The sequence below is a fragment of the Pseudoliparis swirei genome, chromosome 11 (genome assembly GCF_029220125.1).
Source record: "Pseudoliparis swirei isolate HS2019 ecotype Mariana Trench chromosome 11, NWPU_hadal_v1, whole genome shotgun sequence".
Classification (NCBI taxonomy): Eukaryota; Metazoa; Chordata; class Actinopteri; order Perciformes; family Liparidae; genus Pseudoliparis; species Pseudoliparis swirei.
In genome coordinates, this window is record NC_079398.1 from 7,874,821 (window position 1) to 7,895,948 (window position 21,128).

The window sequence follows — 21,128 nt, forward strand, 5'->3', positions numbered from 1 at the left end:
CTTGGGATTGTATTGCAATCACAAGGAAGACGGGGAACAACTTCAACGCCAGCATGTAGGGATTGGTAGGCCACTCCAGTTTATTTCCATCCAGGGGCTAGTTGGCCAGATACAATTGAGAGCTGTTGATGGCGTGGTTTGTCCTTCTGGAATAGCCATACCTGCACGTTCTGAACACGGGTACAGGCGTGTCCGCTGCATCCACACAACCGCTGATTGGTTTTAAGGCTCGCCTGCCTTTTGTAAAGTTTCAGCCTTGCATCCAGATCCTGCACACAGTGATGCCTACAAGTCCCCATCAGTGTAGAAATACAAACGTGAGTGTGTGAATAAGTGCTCAGGACTGTGTCACTTAGAAGCCAGATGGATTTCAGGGCCACGTGGCCGTGCTGGGCGTGTGTCGTCTCCCCCCCCCCCCCCCCCCCCTCCAGGAGCTCCTGCCTCCGGACTCAGCTGGCTTTAATCAACACCATCACTTACCCCTCTTGTGGTTGCCACCCCTCCCATTGTCTCGTGCACACACACGGCAGTGAGGAGATCCATGAGGTGTGCTCTCACACTCACCAGCTCATTCACTCTTTTGCTCACACACACACACACACACACGCACACACAACTGCTTAAATGATCTATTTATAGATATGTAGATATACATTTCTATATATAGATTTATAAATGCTGCAGGCGGCAAAGATGACTTCAACGACTCAAATATAATCCCAGTTTTATTAAACTGTAATTAATGAAGGAATTGGGCGTGGTGGATCGTTCCATCTCTTTGTGCACCGCGACACAGGCGGGAGGGAGCGGAGGGACACATGTCGCTTGGGTGTGATCTGTAATCACATGCTCGTGTCTATCATTTATACCTGATGTCATCCAAAGTCCTACCCAGGCCCGCATGAATGACCTTTGGCCCCACTATGTTCCACTCAGCTCCTGGAGGTGTTGACCCAGCAGACCACATGTGACAGTACGCGATAAAATCACTAAGTAACTTATTTTCTTGTTTTTTTTTCGATGAGTCCCCTCTTCAGCTGGGGAACAGGATGTGGCAAAGGGCTCCTGAACTTCAGGGGGTCGTAAATCATTCTAATGGCATGTCTGACCCTTCCCACCGTGTAGAAGGCAGCTGGACAGACGGACTCTCTTGTGTGGTTGCACTGAACACGAGGCACGTGTGCTCGAGTGATGCTGACGGGTCGAAGGTCGACTGCTCTTTGGCGAGTGCACAGATCCTTTATTTTGTTGTATGTGCCGAAGCCGTTCCGTTGCGGATGGGAAGTTGTGGTCGAATGCTTTAAAGCGACGTCTTCCCCCTTTTCACGATTGTAAAGCGGCACTTGGCTCCTTCAGCGTTGAGACGTGATGAGCTGTCCCTCAGCAGTGCTACTATGCGGATAAACAGGAAGTGTTTGTTACTAGTGTGTCATCTCCGGAGAGCTCACAAGATGGGACAATAAGCTACAGGGCAGAGCGCAGTAAGGCCATCATCTGCCGAGAAGGAGAAAAGAGGGGGATTAAGAAACGGTTGCCGATGTCATTTAAGTAAACTGGCTTTCGTCGGGTTGGTTGGACCCATTGTGGTCAGGCCAGACCAAAGGGTTTGAGAATGAAATGTGCGGGCTATTTTTAGGCAATCCACAATCCTCTGGTTTGTGACTGAAATCTTTTGAGAGAGGAGAGAACAGCTTTTCTTTTTCTTTTGTCACAGTGGCTGTTACAGCAGTATGCAAATGCAAATACGGCTGGGTTTTTTGTTGATTTGGCTTCCCCCCCCTGAGCATTATCAGCCATCACCGCATCTCCCTGGGACTAGCCGGGTAGCTTGAAGCGCCGACCTGCTGCTTCGGCAGAGATGGACGACCAATCGTGTGTGTGTGTGTGTGTGTGTGTGTGTGTGTGTGTGTGTGTGTGTGTGTGTGTGTGTGTGTGTGTGTGTGTGTGTGTGTGTGTGTGTGTGTGTGTGTGTGTGGACAGATGCAATACTTTTGAGGGACGTACAAAAGCCTTGATTTATATGGTTCTGAATGGACTTTAAGAAGGAAAAGCTCAGATGGAGGACTTTAGTCTCAGGATAAGAAATGGTGATAAATCGTCATGGCGTCCCCGTATCGGCAATAGAACCGCGACTGGAATACATGAACCTTGCTTTTGAATGGCGGCATCTGGAAAAAAGAGCACGGCCCTTTCCTTTGAGTTATACCGTCACCCCCCCCACTCCAACCCCCCATTACTATTCAGCCTCCATTCTTCTTTTTTGCAGCTCGCAAACCTGGATTCCTGTTGGTCAAGAGATGTGAGAAATAGTAGAGCCTAAGTGCGTGTCTTCGAAAGAAACATTTTGAAAATGGTTGCCCTGTGTGCTGAAATTATTCTGACATTATTCAAAGGTTAATGGGCCTTGATGCCCAAAGAAGGCGTGACATCATTGGTTACCACGATGAAGCTGTCATGAGTCAGTGAGCAGAAAGCTGAACCTTTTGTCTCAACATGACGGCATTGAGCTGGCACACATCCAGGCTGAGGTTTTGTGGGAGCAGACGGTTGGGTGACCTCTGACCCCTGCCCAGTCTGACAAACGAGCCATTCAGATGCACAGTACTAATGTAAAAAAAACACCCCAAAATAACCACTCACTCTCTTCTGCTAATCCCGTTGCTCGTTTTACTCTCAATCGAGATGGACACAAGCAGGTGGATTACCACATGTTTGTGATGGAAGAGGAAGAAGTACAAAGTAAGAGTTTATAGAAGGCTGTGAATAATAAAGACGGGAAGGAATGTCCCCATCAGAACATCGTGACTACAAATAGATTTCTGTTTCATGTCTTTGCTGTCGTTGGGCCTCTTTTCTGCAGAGGCTTTCCCCCGCTATCGTGATTTATAGCAAGCATACAATTAGACCGTGTATAAAAATGTGCTCTCGTGTTTCTGCTGTCAAGAGTTCAGGCTTCGCGTGGCGGCGGCGGCATCTGCATCTTTCTGACTGGCGATTTATCTCTGTGCGGGCGTGAAAGAAATGGCTGCCCGGCCAGAAGGAACCTTAAATTAATACATTCCGGGAACAACACGTCGTAAACGCCGGGGCGGCGTCAAATCCGTCCAGCGGCCGGTCTCTGGGGAGGAGGACTCCGCCGCCTCTCCAGCTTCTCTGAAAGCGTGGCGTGGAAAGAGTGCCGAGGAAGAGCCAATGCGGTGCAGCCGGAGACGCTCTCTCTCTCCGCCCGCCGTCTCTTCGCCCGTTAGCGAGTTTGACGGCGCTCGAGAGGTCCGGAGGAGGGCGGGTGGTTTACGAGTCTGGAGGAGACCACATCGGGGGGGGGGGAGGGGGGGGAGCCGCTTCTTCTTCTTGTCCAATATTCCGCTCACCTATTTAGTCAAGTGCCAAATTCCTTTTCACTGCTCCTTCTGGCCACATTTAGCACTTGTTAGCCCGACTGCGACTTGACTGACTTGTTCCTGCAGCTCGGGGAAAGATCGCTGCCTGGTGCTCGGTGGAGTCTTCCAGGACCGGCGGTCCAGACCAGCGTCTCGGGGGACCGACGGGCGACTGGCGGTCACCTGCGGCTCTGCAAAGAGGAAAGCCCCCTCACCAGAGGTGTGGAGTCCACCAGTCCTTAGGATTTCCTCGGCTGTGAAAGCGGAGCTGACCTAGTTCACTGAAACCAACGTTTTGTCACAGGCCTCAATCTGCGGTCATCTCCCTGGCACACAGAGTGACCATATTGGAGTCGCAAACCTCTTGTTTTATTTCGATTTGTAGTCGTAGTAGTAGTAGCTTTATTGTCAATTTCTTCACATGTTAAGACATACAAAGGAATCGATAGGACGTTTCCCACTCTCCCACGGTGAAACATATAAAAGTGTACAGGCACAACAGATAAGACCAGACATTTCCTATTACGAAGTAAACATAGAGATTCACGTACAGTTGTTATAAATACTATATATATAAGTACTATAAATACTATATATATATAAATACGTAATGCAATGCAAAATGCACGCTTGTCGAAGGCGGGTGAAAACAAACTCACGACGTGGAACAGATGCACTTATGGGGGGCTTCCTTAATCCCCGCCTTTTAGTTGTGTTTTGAAGGGGGCATGATGTTTATCGCGAGCATGCCGAGCCCACTCACTTTGCGTCAATTAGTGGCTGTAACTTACCCGGCTGTGATGGATGATATGGGGGGAGCTGAAAGTGCACCTAGCTATAGGTTGGGGGCATGAGCTTTCCCTATTCCTCTTAGTTCCCCCCCAACCTCTCTGTTTTTGGTGATGGAGATGTTGCCCCCAGAGAGAGAATGCACAGAAAGAGGAAGGAAGAGAGTGGACATCACGGAGATGAGCGGGACCCTTCTGTGAGCAGAGTTAATGGATATCCCCTGGGCTCGCTCAGGAATGCACCCGTGCACTACCGCCGGCAGCTTGGTGTCATCTGTCTCCTGTCCCTAGAGAAAGATGACAAATGGTATTACCCCCCCCACCCCGCCCCCTCCATCCCTCTCGCGAATATAAATTTCACGGTTTCACTGAGACCGGATGCTGGTTGATGTATGCATTAGGCTCCACATTTATTTTGGTATGTGCACTGGTGTCTGCACAGAGCTGCTGGGTAGCAGAGACCAACGTATCGGCCTTCCCCCTCGTTGAACAGTCCCCTCCGACTGTTTTCTACCAGAGGGGTTTTTAATGCAATCCTTTTCCTATCGTCTGGTCAGCAGCTCCTTATCCATACGTACATCACAGGAGTACATCTAGTATTGATGAGCTGCCCCCTCCCCCGGCCTGCGAGCAGCGGTGTGGAGGAAGACGAGATCACTCTGGAGTAAATCAATTGACATTTGACCCTTGTCCTCAAAGGGTTGGGGGCAGTGGGAGTAAAGATGCGTGGCGCTTGAGGTCTTTCTGATTGACTTCACGGTCCGCTTCGTTATGAACGGACAAATGTTTGAATACTTTTCGACGGGCTGACCTCTAACGCGACGGGCTGACCTCTAACCCGGCAGGCTGTAGGTCGCTTAAAGGGGGCGTGGCCAAAGAGTACGCAGCTGCAGGAATGAGCTTTACCAATGTTATGCAGAATGGGCCCTTTGAGAACAATAGGCAATATATTATGTAATTGGATTATGATTAATAATGCAACAATGTGTTCATCGACTTTTAACGTTGACGCTGGTAAAAATGAAGCTTATCTGAGCTGCTTAAACTATTTATAAATGATTAAGCACTTCACAGACCTATCTATCCCCATTTCCCTCCACGCGTTACAACCCGGCTGAGCACATTGTGTAAACTTGCCAACGGCAATCAAGCATCCGGTCTCACCTTCGTCTCAATGGACACTGATTGGATCTCAGGGAAAGCCTCTTCCTGTCTGTCACGGGGGCAATTCCATAATGGAGAATCCCATATTTGGCGCATGTCTGCGTGTGCGCCCGGGTGTGCCTGTGTGTGTTGGCGATGAGAAGACGATACAGGAAACGGTGTGTGTGATATCCCCCCATCCACAGCCTTTTTTGTTTTTGTTGGTCTAACTTGGTGAGGGAATGCATTGGGTGGGGATGGGAAGGGTCATTTCCTTTCACACACACATGCACACACAGACACATGCGTACTGTACATAAATGCATTTATATTCACCCTCTCCCCGCTGACACCCACATGGATGCTGTCATTCTCTGCAGCCAGAATCCAGAAAGGGAGGGAGAACCGGGGCGAGTGATCTAAAGAGAGAGAGAGAGAGAGAGAGAGAGCGAGTGAGCAACAGAGGGAGGGTTAGAGGGAGCGGGGACAATGTCAACAGCTCAGCTCCAAGCGCAGTCAGCTGAAATCCAGGGCTCGGCAGCTCAGGCAGGGGAAGCAGACAGAAACGCAGCAGCTTCGGTCAGGGAAACATCGTCGGACTCTGCGAAGGCATGGCATCCGGCCCCGAAACGCAGACTCCACGGGGCAAGCAGAGGGACCTGCACCCAGAGGCTGCAGGATAGCTAACAATTAGACCGTGTATAAAAATGTGCTCTCGTGTTTCTGCTGTCAAGAGTTCAGGCTTCGCGTGGCGGCGGCGGCATCTGCATCTTTCTGACTGGCGATTTATCTCTGTGCGGGCGTGAAAGAAATGGCTGCCCGGCCAGAAGGAACCTTAAATTAATACATTCCGGGAACAACACGTCGTAAAGCACGGCCGGCGGCCGCGTCGGCTCCGGCGGCCGCCGGTTCTGGGGGAGGGAGGACTCGCCGCCTCTCGCACCGCTTCTCTCCAGTGACGAGCGTGGAAAGAGTGCCGAGGAAGAGCCAATGCGGTGCAGCCGGAGACGCTCTCTCTCTCCGCTCGCCGTCTCTTCGCCCGTTAGCGAGTTTGACGGCGCTCGAGAGGTCCGGAGGAGGGCGGGTGGTTTACGAGTCTGGAGGAGACCACATCGGGCGAGCCGCTTCTTCTTCTTGTCCAATATTCCGCTCACCTATTTAGTCAAGTGCCAAATTCCTTTTCACTGCTCCTTCTGGCCACATTTAGCACTTGTTAGCCCGACTGCGACTTGACTGACTTGTTCCTGCAGCTCGGGGAAAGATCGCTGCCTGGTGCTCGGTGGAGTCTTCCAGGACCGGCGGTCCAGACCAGCGTCTCGGGGGACCGACGGGCGACTGGCAGGGTCACACACGGCTCTGCAAAGAGGAAAGCCCCCTCACCAGAGGTGTGGAGTCCACCAGTCCCCTTGTGATTTCCTCCGGCTGTACGCCGGCGACCTCGCTCGCGTTGTGAAAGCGCTAGTTCACTGAAACCAACGTTTTGTCACAGGCCTCAATCTGCGGTCATCTCCCTGGCACACAGAGTGACCATATTGGAGTCGCAAACCTCTTGTTTTATTTCGATTTGTAGTCGTAGTAGTAGTAGCTTTATTGTCAATTTCTTCACATGTTAAGACATACAAAGGAATCGATAGGACGTTTCCCACTCTCCCACGGTGAAACATATAAAAGTGTACAGGCACAACAGATAAGACCAGACATTTCCTATTACGAAGTAAACATAGAGATTCACGATACAGTTGTTATAAATACTATATATATAAGTACTATAAATACTATATATATATAAATACGTAATGCAATGCAAAATGCACGCTTTGAAAACAAACTCACGACGTGGAACAGATGCACTTATGGGGGGCTTCCTTAATCCCCGCCTTTTAGTTGTGTTTTGAAGGGGGCATGATGTTTATCGCGAGCATGCCGAGCCCACTCACTGGCCAATTAGTGGCTGTACTTACCCGGCTGTGATGGATGATATGGGGGGAGCTGAAAGTGCACCTAGCTATAGGTTGGGGGCATGAGCTTTCCCTATTCCTCTTAGTTCCCCCCCAACCTCTCTGTTTTTGGTGATGGAGATGTTGCCCCCAGAGAGAGAATGCACAGAAAGAGGAAGGAAGAGAGTGGACATCACGGAGATGAGCGGGACCCTTCTGTGAGCAGAGTTAATGGATGTATCCCCTGGGCTCGCTCAGGAATGCACCCGTGCACTACCGCCGGCAGCTTGGTGTCATCTGTCTCCTGTCCCTAGAGAAAGATGACAAATGGTATACCCCCACCGCCCCCTCCATCCTCTCTCAGAATATAAATTTCACGGTTTCACTGAGACCGGATGCTGGTTGATGTATGCATTAGGCTCCACATTTATTTTGGTATGTGCACTGGTGTCTGCACAGAGCTGCTGGGTAGCAGAGACCAACGACGGGCCTTCCCCCTTGAACAGTCCCTCCGACTGTTTTCTACCAGAGGGGTTTTTAATGCAATCCTTTTCCTATCGTCTGGTCAGCAGCTCCTTATCCATACGTACATCACAGGAGTACATCTAGTATTGATGAGCTGCCCCCTCCCCCGGCCTGCGAGCAGCGGTGTGGAGGAAGACGAGATCACTCTGGAGTAAATCAATTGACATTTGACCCTTGTCCTCAAAGGGTTGGGGGCAGTGGGAGTAAAGATGCGGCGCTTGAGGTCTTTCTGATTGACTTCACGGTCCGCTTCGTTATGAACGGACAAATGTTTGAATACTTTTCGACGGGCTGACCTCTAACGCGACGGGCTGACCTCTAACCCGGCAGGCTGTAGGTCGCTTAAAGGGGGCGTGGCCAAAGAGTACGCAGCTGCAGGAATGAGCTTTACCAATGTTATGCAGAATGGGCCCTTTGAGAACAATAGGCAATATATTATGTAATTGGATTATGATTAATAATGCAACAATGTGTTCATCGACTTTTAACGTTGACGCTGGTAAAAATGAAGCTTATCTGAGCTGCTTAAACTATTTATAAATGATTAAGCACTTCACAGACCTATCTATCCCCATTTCCCTCCACGCGTTACAACCGGCTGAGCACATTGTGTAAACTTGCCAACGGCAATCACATCATCGGTCTCACCTTCGTCTCAATGGACACTGATTGGATCTCAGGGAAAGCCTCTTCCTGTCTGTCACGGGCAATTCCATAATGGAGAATCCATATTTGGCGCGATGTCTGCGTGTGCGCCCTGTGCCTGTGTGTGTTGGCGATGAAGACGATACAGGAAACGGTGTGTGTGTATGTGATATCCCCCATCCACAGCCTTTTTGTTTTGTTGTCCTAACTTGGTGAGGGAATGCATTGGGTGGGGATGGGAAGGGTCATTTTTTCACACACATGCACACACAGACACATGCGTACTGTACATAAATGCATTTATTCACCCTCTCCCGCTGACACCCACATGGATGCTGTCATTCTCTGCAGCCAGAATCCAGAAAGGAGGGAGAACCGGGCGAGTGATCTAAAGAGAGAGAGAGAGAGAGAGAGAGCGTGAGCAACAGAGGGAGGGTTAGAGGGAGCGGGGACAATGTCAACAGCTCAGCTCCAAGCGCAGTCAGCTGAAATCCAGGGCTCGGCAGCTCAGGCAGGGGAAGCAGACAGAAACGCAGCAGCTTCGGTCAGGGAAACATCGTCGGACTCTGCGAAGGCATGGCATCCGGCCCCGAAACGCAGACTCCACGGGGCAAGCAGAGGGACCTGCACCCAGAGGCTGCAGGAATGCTTTAACACGTTCCCGTACACTCGCTCTGTTGAAAGGCTCCTGCTTTCCCTTTTTCAAGTGACGTGACACGGGGTCAATCCATCTCTCAGGGCAGCCCATCTGAAGTGGGTAAGTGAGACGCGCTGTGGTGCTGTTCCACTCGGTAGGAGATGGCACACACACACACCCAAACACACACACACACAAGACAGGCTGCCGAATGTTTTAAGTCGAAACCCAGTTTGCCCGTGCACTGCACGCCACCGCTCATTCCAGCCAGGAAAACACAGGCTACCGCAGCCAATAAAATAAACATTCGTCAGAAGACTCAGTACAGAGCTGAGCGAGAAAGGAGCTGTGGGCAACAAGGGCGACTAATCCCACTAAGGCGATTTATTCAAATGTAATATTTTATGTGTGTTTTGCAATTTGCAGGGAAAGGCTGCGTTTTGACTTTTTCCTCTTTACTACGGTGGCTTTATAGGTCATAAAGGGCATCAACAGCTGGGTGGGTCTTGTGTTTGGGCTCCTTCTCCAGCGGTGTTGACCGCCTGCTGCTTTACCCACATGCATGTTGGTGTATCGCATCTTGCAAGGCTTTTGGCATATTGGTAGTCTTGGATTGAGTTTGAGCTCAGGTCGTTTGGAGTTTTGTTTTTCTTTGGAAAACTTTGGATGGTTTCTGTGATGGGGGGAGGAGGGCTCAGCGTTCTGGAGAGCTGGGGCAGCAATTCGGTTTACACATAAAAAGTTGGTCCAGGGAAATGTTTGGCATTTCAGGAATTGCGGGAGGATGAGACAGGGTCCTATGTAATGGGTACAGGCCTATTTCGGGTCCCAGACGTTGGGTGATCATACTCGTTCGTCAATCACACAGTCAGCCCTTTGGTGTATGTGTTGGCCTGGCAGCCAGACATTCCATATACGCTGTACATCTCCTCCCAGCAACAACTCAACCCTATACGGCGCCAGGGTAGTCGGTTTCTGCATGCCTCTAAATGCAGCCTGCTTTTGCTTGGGATGTCGGAATGGCCTTTTTATAGACTATCTTTCCACATTTCCCTCAAGGGAAGCCGTACACAGCTCAGACCGACATAATACTCCCAGGGTTCCAAATTGGAAGACATTGTGACGCCTCCTTTCCCGCGTAGAAGCGCCGCCTATCCCAGCGCTCCAAATCTTCCACCCGTGAAACCGATTATTTGGGCGGAAGGCATCCCCAAAACGGGCGCGCCGCTATTTGTGAACATTTTACTGGAGGCTTCGCAAACTGCTGATCTGGGAGATAACGGCCATATGAATGAGCACAAGACGAACCCGATTATTGTAACAGTCGTGGTAATCGGTGGTTGGTGGTTGATGAGCCAGAGGCCAAACTCATTGATACAGTCGTGAGGCCACCTGCTTCCTTTGATGTCTTGTTGCATTGTGAACCAGGCGGTATCCCTCTCCACCACATTAAAGGTTCACTCTGCAGTCTGCCGGAAGTCCTCCTCCCCTCACGTGTGCCAGGGGTCGAGCGGAGTGACATCGCTAAAAGATTCAGTGTGTCAGGGGGGCACCGGCACACGGACTCACACGTCGCGTACCAACACACGCTCTGCTGCCGTCAGCGCTCTCAGGGCTTTTCATATCTTACCGACTATTACGGATGCATGAACTGCTCTCCCAGGATTAGAGGGAGTGCGAGGAAGGGTTGGTGAGCGGCGTTTGTATTATTATTATCGCTTCAGCCCTGCAGCTGACTGGCGGCTCAACAACCTCCTCTTTACAATAGGGACAGAGAGGAAGAAGAGATGAGGTCTGTAAAGCTGCTTAAATACAACTATCTGATCTTTTGGGCGGGATTATCATGCTGTTGTGTTGACAGTGGAGTGGATATGGTGTCTGAGGAACAGAAAGCTGTAAGGCTGCTGTTGTTCTCGCGCCTTCACTGGAAGTCCCCCACACTGTGTGTGTGTCAAATGCCACTATTGTATTTGTGCCAGTGACACACTTTCTGGGGCTTATGATGTGTAAGCATATCTCCTCTTTACAGTGCTTTAGTTCAGTGTCGTGTTACCGCAGGCTATTTAAAAAGAAAAAGAAAGAAAAGTGCTGGTCACTTCGGGCGGCTCTCCCTATATGTGTAGCTATAACTGTCCCAGAAAAGCATTCCATACATTACCCAGAAGCCCTCTGTCCTCTATGCAGCTGTTGACCTCTCGGCCAGGCAAGATTAATAGCTTAACGATGCACAATATGGACTGACCCAATCCGTTCAGCGATGTTGATGGACTTACTCAATCCCGGGTGCACGTGCAAACTATTGAGCTCACCAGTAAGTGCAGTCAGCATAGAAACAAATCCGTAGTGCTTGGTGTTGTTTAAATGACAATGACCAAATACAATACCAGTACCCTCGAAGTGATACCAATGCAGGGCTCTCAAGTGTCACGCATTGAGCGTGAGACTCACGCATTTCGGTCTTAAGTCCCCGCCACCACATCGATTTCTCACGCTGAAAAAAACTCTCGGCTATTTAATGTTTTAACATGCATAGTAAGAAACATGAGCTGCGCTGCCCTCACCGTGGAGGAATCAAGCGCTCCCCTGGAGTTCTGCTGTGAGGAGCCACTTATCAGCCAATCGGAAAAAAGAAATGGGCTACACAATAGCCAATCAGAAAAAAAACCGTATCTGTTGTATCTGGGTAAGATTTAATCCAGCAACCAATGAAAATAAAGCATCCTGGAATTGCGCGCGACTGATATCTGAAAACTTCGTTCTGGGGGGGGGGGTGCTGATGGAAATGTCACTCTTGCCTGTCTTCAAAACTTGAGAGCCCTGCCAATGCCAACAGAGTACCCACCATGGGAATGGAAGGTGTGTGTGTTTGTGTGCGTGTGAAAATTAGCTTCTAGCATCGTTGACTTCGAGCATCGCATTAAATCGTTTGTGCTGATTGGCTGTGTGCAAAACCACAAATGTGTCATTTTATTCCAGATCTGGACCCAAAAGGGAGCGATTCAAGGTGTCGTTTGACTGGAGAAGTTTCAGTACCACTTGGTGCTGGGTAATTTTGGTTGATGCCTTTTTTAGATTACAGAGAGCCAGCATTGCTAATTGGTGATTAACGTGTAACAATGAGTGTCTGTTAGTTTTTGCGTGATATGTTCAAAGGTTATACCCCTTTCAGCACCCAGAGGAGTTGGATCTTCTTAGGCATTTGTATAATTTGGATAAATGCACGGTACTGATGGACAGGGCCAAGCCGCTGGGGTGTTTTAAAGAACATGGAGTCTCTAGGAAGTCCACCATCTCGTCCCTCTTGATATGAACCACCCGTGAGTTTGCACTCGAGCCATTTCTTTCAACACGTATGATAACACGTCTGGAGTTGGCCTGGCAGCCGCCCGTGACTGGCTTTGCTCCCGTATGAAGTAAGAAAATAATTTGACACGGCAGGCTTGCACTTTGGTGTTCGAGAGAAAGGGATGCCAAGTATGGGATTTCATTCCGTGGCCTGTTAATACGTGGGAATGTTTGGGCCCGTGGAATGCGGCATGGCCGACTTTCTTCTCATTCCCAGTATTAATAGAGTGGTTATCCCAGCGATACGGTCTATTTGATGAGCACAGATGTGACTCGCGGAGATGTGCCCGACGGCTAGGGGAGAAGTGGGTCAGCAGTGGGCCCGTCTCTCCTCCCTTGACACGACCTTCTTCCTGAGCCAACACAACATCTGCGTTGTTTAGAGTCCCACATAGCAACGGGTGGACTTTCCTTGTGCAACATGTGGATGACCTTCTGAGTACAAGTGCTGCGACACAGGCTGGTGCCCGTTGATTGGTGTCTCACAAGAAAGGGCTTCTTGTGCCCGTCGGGCCGCCCAAACTCTGCTTGCTTCGGTGTTGACTTCTCCTCAACCGTCTGCTTCTGCACGGCGTCTGATTTCAATTTTTGTTTGTGTAACTCATGTCTGTGGTCCGCGGCTTCTATATAGGGGTTTAACAAGTTTCTAATAATTTACTTCAAACTGCAACTGGCTCCACGGAGCCGCTCCGTTTTGATCAAAGCAAGAAGTCAAATCTGGAGGCCCGGTTGCAAAAAAACCACGGTCCTTCATGTGGTCTGCTCCTCCCATCGGGAGAGTGTCTTCTTTTCCCTTTTTAAAAAAATGAATCGAGCTAAATGAAATGGCTATTAATGACATCCCCGGAGGATTGGAAACATCTCCCACCCCCCCTTCAATTTTTCCAGTGTAAACCACTGAGGCATTTCCTCTTTATGGCTTTATGGGTGAGGGGCGTTATTGTGCCTCGTGGCCCCGTTAAAGCCAACTGTGCTTATGTGTTTGTTCTGAATGAGTCTTGAAGCCAATAAGACCTCGGAGAATTCTCAAATGTTGGCAGTGGACAGTTTAAGAGTTTATGATGTGACGCTGAAAGACTGCCACGGATGGGTGGCGGTGGAGATCTCGTTGATGTAAATGAAGTGCTCGACACAACATGGACAGCTTGGACAGTTTTTTCTAGAATAACCAGGTTGTAGTAGTTGAGTGTACAGCAATGAGACGTCAATTGACGGTAGAGAGATCTGAAAAACATTTCATAACCATTGCCACTAGCTCGGTGGCCGCTATGCAAACCTGGGGCGGTCACATGTAATTACACTGTTCTTGCATTGGCTGGCGGACAAGATCTGTTTGTAAACAAAAGAAAATGAAAAATTTCTCTCGGTCCAAACGTGGTTGTATTTGCCCTGGAGAGAGTCTGGCTATATTCAAGCAGCAGTATTAACCACGAGGCATTCAAGTAATTAATAATAATTGCAGTTGCGGTTAATTTGAACGCAGCTACTTGTGGCTTGTTCATTTCTTACTTAAGAAGCTCCACTGCGTGACGGCGCCATGGCACTGGCTCAACCACACCTCCTTGACATTGTTCTGTTGCTCTGGTTCCAAGCTCGTCATATCCATTGAGACAAGTTTGAAACTGTGTGCTTTAAGTCCATTGTCAAGTTGTTTTCTCCGTCTGGAGGCACAACAGCTCCACAGGTTTTCAGCCGTCTCATCCTAAAAGCCTCCACTATCTGATTGAAGGGCAGAAAGGCAGTGAAGGAAAGGAATGAGGGAGGTTTGGAGGAATGGTTAACAAGAGTTTTGTGGGGGGGTGAAGGGAAGGAAAGGTGGGTTCTGATCATCTGATTCAGGGCTCTTTTCCTAGATGATGCACGTAGGCATAAGAGCCAGGCGGCCCGCGTCAGAAGCTGCCTGAAATCCCTCGAGAGTGTCTGTGGATGGAGCCGAAGCATCGTCCTCAGGATTTGTGTGTCAGTAACGGCCTCCCCTCAAGTAGGGGGGGGGATATATTGATTTTTTAAATGCTTTTTACCTTCGCATTGAAAATGCCGAAGGTTATGTTTTGATTACCTTCACATTGAAAATGTGGAAGGTTATGTTTTGATTGCCGCATATTTATTTGTATGAGTGTTATTCGCCTAACTCAAAAAGTATTAAACCGAATCGCGTGAAATTTGGTGGGATGATTGGTTATTATCCGGGGACCATTTGATTAGATTTTGGGATCGATCGGGTCAAAGGTCAAAGGTCAAGGCCATGAAAAGGTCAAAATCTTCTTGAATCGCATGGAATTCGGTGGGATGATTGGTTATTATCCGGGGACCATTTGATTAGATTTTGGGATCAATCGGGTCAAAGGTCAAGGTCATGAAAAGGTCAACATCTTCTTTTTACCATAGCGCAGTCAATTTATATCCAATTCAATTCAATTCAATTCAATTGCTTTATATTGTATAGCACACTTCACAAATTACAATTTTGTCTCGAGAGAAGTATAATCTGCATAGACAGGACATCCTGCCCCGGAACCTCACATCGGACCAACAAAACTCCCAAATAAAAACTTCAGGGAAAAAGAAAGAAGAGGAGAGGAGAGGAGCTCTAGGGATGGACCTCTGATAGGATAGATGTAATGTGATGGTGGACAGAAGGACAGACATTCATACATAATACAAATGAATAATATGATGAATATGATTGTATAGTAGTAGGCATATTCCATCCACACGATCCATCAGGCAGATGGCGGGCAGATGGCGGGAGGGAGAGGAGGAGTCAACAGGACAGTTGCGAGTGGCGCCCAGGAATTCCACATGGAAGAGTCGCACCCAGACAGATAGGATCTATGCCGTCTCTTTATGTCAGGTCCGCCAGGAGATGACCCATGAGAAGAAAAGTCAAAGGCGAAAGAGGAGAGAAAGCAGAGTTAATGAGGAGAAATTCATCAAATGAGGAAAGAGGAGAGGAGATAGGTACTCAGGTGCTCAGCATCCCTCTCGGCCTCTAGCAGCTAGCAAGCTTAGCAGGGGCTGGACGAAGGGCTGGCAAACCTGATTCAGCTTCACCTAATCAAGAGGAAGGAAGGGTCTTAAGTCTTTCTTCACTCTAAACGAGGTGACTGTGTCTGCCTCCCGGACTGAAATTGGAAGTTGGTTCCATAAAAGAGGAGCTTGATAACCAAAGCTCTCTATTCTATTCTACTTTTTAAGTTAGGAGGAGGTAGTAGCATCCTGCATTAGTGCGGCTAGTGGGCAATATATAGCAATAGACAAATGAAGATATGATGGAGCATCACCAATCAAGCTTTCAAATTTGTAGAAGAAGAATTTGGTGATGAAGAATTTTTAGTGATTCTTGGCAGCAGCGGGTAGCGCAGGCAGTGCAGGATCTCTTCTTAGTTTTAGTGGAGAACACGAGCTAAGCATTCTGAAGGACAACTGGAGGGACAGGAGAGATTTAAGAGAGCAGCCTTGCTAATTAGGAGTTGCAGTTCGAAAGTCTCAAGTAATTTTACGCTTGAGAACTATGTTTCTGCATTTTTTTGAGACCTTTTGTCTGGCATTTTTAAGTGAAGATGATTTGCTTTAATGCAGTCCTAAAGTGAGAGTTTAAAGGGAGTCCAGGACAAGTTTCGATCAGATACAACTGCCAGATTCCCCGTCTAATGCTAACGCCGGAGGATAATGAGTCTCACAGAATCCTCTGAGCATTAAAATTTCTCTGAGGTGCTCAGGCTTTAATTCTGATTTTTTGCTCATTGAGTTCATCACCATAGTTGCTTTTGTCTTTTTTAACACTATGTCTTGCAGATATGTTTTTATTTTACATTTGGTTGAAGGTTTTTCGAGGTTACATCGAGCAAATATAGCTGAGTAAGGTATCATATACAATGAAAGTTTATGCACAAATAAGACAAAATAAAAAAGGAACAGATAATATATACACCTCCGTGATTAACGCCAGTTGTTCAAACGGCGTCGCCAAGCACAGGGTGGTTTGGATCAAATAATAACCATAAACGAAAACTGAGATCCGCCTGAAAAATAGATTTAAACCAAATTAGTGTCAGATATGAATGCCAATCACTGCTCCAAGGATGTAACAGTGATGGTCGAAGACCAGGACTCTAAGAGTCCTAAGACCAGTGCCGACCAGGAATGATGAGTAGTCCTTTATTCGCTGCTTTGTACTTTGTCATTTGGTAATTTCCATTGCGCTGCCCTCGGTAATGTGGTGTGAAGTAAAACAATTGAAATTTCTCAAACCCTGACTTATGATTGTGTTTGACAGAGGATTTGATCTTTCAGAGAGGATCTTGGAGAGGAAGGAGGTGATCTCAAGGTCTGTAGCCAAGGAACACTTGATCCAGGATGGGCTTCTTCAGAGGTTTAATAACAGCTACCTTTGAGGCAGGATACGCGGCCTTAAGAGCAGCCAACTAAGGCAAAACGTACGCAAGAGTTTAAGTAGCAAACGCGGATACTTTTAGCAGCACAGGAGGAGTCAAACCACCAAGAGACAGTCTGTTGTAAGTAGTTGACCTTGAAAAAAATCACTGATTTGCATAGGAGAAAACCGCCAAATCCAAAGGCCATTCCACTTGGTTTCAAGGCTATTCCACTTGAGGACAGAAGAAAATTATGGGCAAGAGATTATTAATCTCTCCCTTGTATAGTCCAAAATCTTTTTCATTAAAGAAGTGGATAAAGTCATTGTCACTAAGGTTTATATCTTTTCATCTCCCACAGAGTTGTGACTTGAAACCACCTGGGTTTAGTTTATTTTTCTAACTGGGGAGATATTTTTTCTGCTTTGATTGCTAAGAGGGCAGGCCTAAACCTGGCCTTCTTATATGTTTTAAGACTATGCCGCCAAACTAAGCGATTTGGAGGAGATTAGTTGCCTTCATATGCTCACTTTCGTGAGTTCTTGCAACAGTTTATTCAGTCGAGGGTTCCTCAGAGAGCTCACTCTCTTCTCAAGCAGATTCTTTCTTTGGGTTGTGCTTCTGCGGTCTGAGTTCTCAGTGAGATTATGAGAACGTCAAGATGATGTATCTGGGGATTAGACCATAAGTCCGAGTCCCAGTACATTGAGACGCAGTATCAATCAAATACAGAAGGAATGATCGATCTTTTATTTAGCTGTTATCAGTTCAGTATCTAGTGTAGAACTTGATCAACGGCATGCAACTAATGCCAACATGTTCATAATTCAATGCCCAATCTTGTGATATGCGAAGGTATGCGCTCTACCGAGTGCCCGTTCTAGTTTGTATGTTATATATTGATTTATATATATATATATATTCTGAAGAAATAAAGCATTATTAAAATAAAGCCACACAATTATTTTTGGTGTATTTCTTATGTGAAAAAACAGGCATTATCGAGGCTAGCAAAAAATAATGAAGGTCCTATCCCTTGTACGGTAAAGGCAACAATGTGTGAGGTCGTTTTGATAATGTAGAGAGGATCGAGGTCCATTTCTACTACTATAAGCCTATATAGTGATTATTGTGATGGGCGTACTTACAGTTTAATTACACATTTAGTTCACATTATCAGTTATGTTGAAAATAATCCGTACTTCACATCTAAAATTAATTATCTTCAATTAGTTGGCCGTGCCAATCAGAGTGGCCCGAGAATGCTCTAAAGATTGAGTATGTCGTCATGGCTAAAAATAGCCGTCCCCCTTGAAGATCAGATACGCATGGACCCCAGAGCTCGGGGAGGAAATTGAAAGTTGCTCAGGCCAAAGAAGCCATCCGGCAGTCTGCATGAGCCTACCCTGTCAGGCCCCAGCACTGATGTCCAAACCAAATCCTCTGGCCCATTGTCCAGGTCCACATGAGAAAGCCCCTCGCTGTACAGACTCTCGTGAAGGCGCCCGGCCTTCTGTGTGTCAGCTTTCAGGACGAGTGAAGGAAGGCATTGCATGCAAATGTACCGTGACGTAACGGCGGTACCTCCTCGGTCCGCTCCGGTCATCAGCAGACCTGCGCCGGGCTAGACGGGTGATGTCGCTTCTCGGGAATGCCGGTTCGCGATGCCCTTTGTTCGCAGTGAACGTGTTGCGTTTACATTCACTTGATAATTGATGAGTCTATTAGTCACACCAGATGTTTCACGATCAATCCCATCACTTTACACACGTCTTGTGAAGTGACCGCCATGTGGCGCTTGACCCCGTGTAAATGAGGGAATGATTGGCATGAGACGGAAGAAACTCAAATGCGTTAACATGTCTGTACGTGGGAATGCCCGGCTGTACTGTACGTTGCACTCTAGTCTAGACGTTGACCCCGAACAAGCCAAGATGTATGCCGTGTACATGGCGTCCCTAAGGCCCGATGCAGCAGCGCCTGTGTGTGGGCCCCAGATCCAATGGGGTTCATGGGAGAATGAGTTTTCAGTGTCCCAGGTGGTTTGGCTTGCAGCCAGCTTTGGAGGGAGGGGGGGTGGTGAGGGGCATGGAATTGGGGAGGCCTATTAGTCATTGCACTGACAGGCCGACATGTAGAAAGGGAGGGGAGCGCATGTCTGGGGCAACAACACCCAAAGAGTGGCAGAGCCTCAATGTGCCCAACGGCTGGGTTGAATAGCTGCTTCATGTCAAATTAATGAGTGTGAGAGGATCACTTCCACATGCAGTGTCTACACAGCCGTGACGGCACTGGAATAAAAGGGCGTGCAGACCTGTCGCAACACAACCCCATGTGGACCCTCTGGTGCGCGTTCACATGCTCCATGTTGGCGTCCTGCGTCAGGACATCAGCAATTCTGGTGGTTCGAGAGAAAGTTATGGATGTGTACTCGTACAGTGTGGTTTGTCAGGAATGGTGGGATGGTTGAACGTTGGATAATTTCATTAGCATTACAATCCTCCCAATTGTATTACCGATCCCATACTGGTTGCATAAATTCCACTGAACTAACTTTTGTTTTTTTTGTTTGACGGATAACATTTTTTTTACATTTTTTTTTTACAATTTTCCAAAATTGCATACATTTCAGTTGGCTCCGGCTAACGTCACACTCTCCACTCGCACCTGTCGATCCCTGCTGAGCATGTGCAACTCTCAGCTGAGGTGAGATGAGAAAGAAGCTTGTTGGCTACTTCCGTCTTCGACAACCCGATATTAGATTGGTGCGTAGCTCTGATCAAAACTTCATCCTATGATCTTATTTAATTCTGGAATTTCTTCGACGGTTGCCATTTATTGGATTTACATTGCGAAATTGCCCTTTTATGTAATAGTTTTCGGTCCATGTAGACGGCTTTCCAATTGCTTACGCACGAGGGAAATGGCTTTCAGATCACGAACTCTGTGCTACATTGTTGGACAATCGTTTTCTTTGTTGTAACAACGCAAATCCATAAATTCTCTGAGATCGAGTTGCGCTCCTTTCAAGCTGCTTACGCTCGCCGTACCGCAGTAACCACAGGTGCCACCAGATCAGCCGGAGCTGAAACCTTGAGGGATTCTAGTTGCCTGGTTCTTCTCATATCTGCCTTGGCTCGCCAGCTGTGTGCCGACAGTTTGCCGGAACGACGGCGATCCCTCAATCCGCCCTGCGTCGTGGCGTCTCGTTCGTGGCCGTGCCCGCGTGGCTCTGCACCGCCATCTCCGGTACTTACGTAACGCCTGCTCCACCAGGCCCAGCACCACCGGGAGGAATGGTCCTCATTTGTGGGACCCAGAATGAATGTGTGTGCCGGAGGGGGGAGAAGGAAAAGAAAAGTGTGCCACAGACTTTCTTCTGATCTTTTATTCAGTGCCTCTTTAAAATAATCCAGCTCTTTCTTGGCGGTGCGTTTCTTCGTTTATTATACTTGTTTGTTTCAAACCGGTTTATTGCCGCTGCTTTTATTTCGTGCCACATCACACTCGCCCGACTTTCTTCACCTCTCTGTCTTAAGTTGGGTGTAGAGAGCTCCATCAGAAGCCATACATCCGACCATGTATCTCAGTCAGTTCGAGGTCCTGGGGTGTGAGGCGGGAAGAGAACGCAGGAGGGTGGCGGTGATGAGCGTGATGCAAGGGGGGGGGGGGGGGATGGGACCAAGGAGTGATGGAATCAATAGGAGCTGGATTTCTTTCATTTGGTACTAAATATGAGATGTACACCTCTTCCTCTGTGTCTTGCGAAACACAGACACACTTGTAGTAGCCAGTCCCTTCTCACTGCTGCCCCCTCCTTTTCCTCCTCTTCCTCCTCCTCCACTGACCTACTTCCCGGCGCTGGGGATGAGGCGATGGGGTCGTGCGCTGAATGAGAAGTGGCAGGAGTATCTCCCTTTTATCCCTGCCTCCCTCCCTCCCCTCCTTCATCTCTCTCCGCTCTGCCGCTCTCCAGACACACTGAAGCCTCTCCTCTCTGCGTCTTCTGGTGTACGCAAATACCGTGTGTGTGTGTGTGAGTACGCGTTTGTTTCCACGCTTTTCTGCAGGTGCTCAAATCTCTGCGCTCCTCTTCCTTCACCTCCCGCACCGACACACACACACACACACACACACGGATGTTTTTTAATTAGCACCAGCCTGCAGAGATTCACAGGCTCTGTGACTGCTTCCGTGCACATATCTGCTTCTCCCGATGATGAGCATGACGGGGGGGGGGGGGGGGGGGGGCATAAGGAAGTTTGTATGCAGTTGTATTTAACGTCATCAGAATCAGATGACACCAGAGAATGAAGGAAAGTAAGAGAAAGTATGAAAACAACAGTTAATTG

General features: G+C 48.3%; 1 protein-coding gene across 5 annotated transcripts in view; it reads left to right on the plus strand.

The window, feature by feature from the left end:
- The window catches only part of daam2 (dishevelled associated activator of morphogenesis 2), an 86,010-nt gene that overhangs the window by 10,972 nt on the left and 53,910 nt on the right, over positions 1–21,128 (plus strand). Inside the window, exon 1 of one of the 5 annotated variants that reach the window (XM_056425773.1) lies at positions 8,954–9,175. The exons of the other annotated variants lie outside the window; for them this stretch is intronic. The gene's annotated coding sequence lies outside the window, so the exon portion shown is untranslated. Of the gene's footprint in view, positions 1–8,953; positions 9,176–21,128 lie in introns of those variants that run through there. 5 annotated transcript variants of the gene reach the window in all.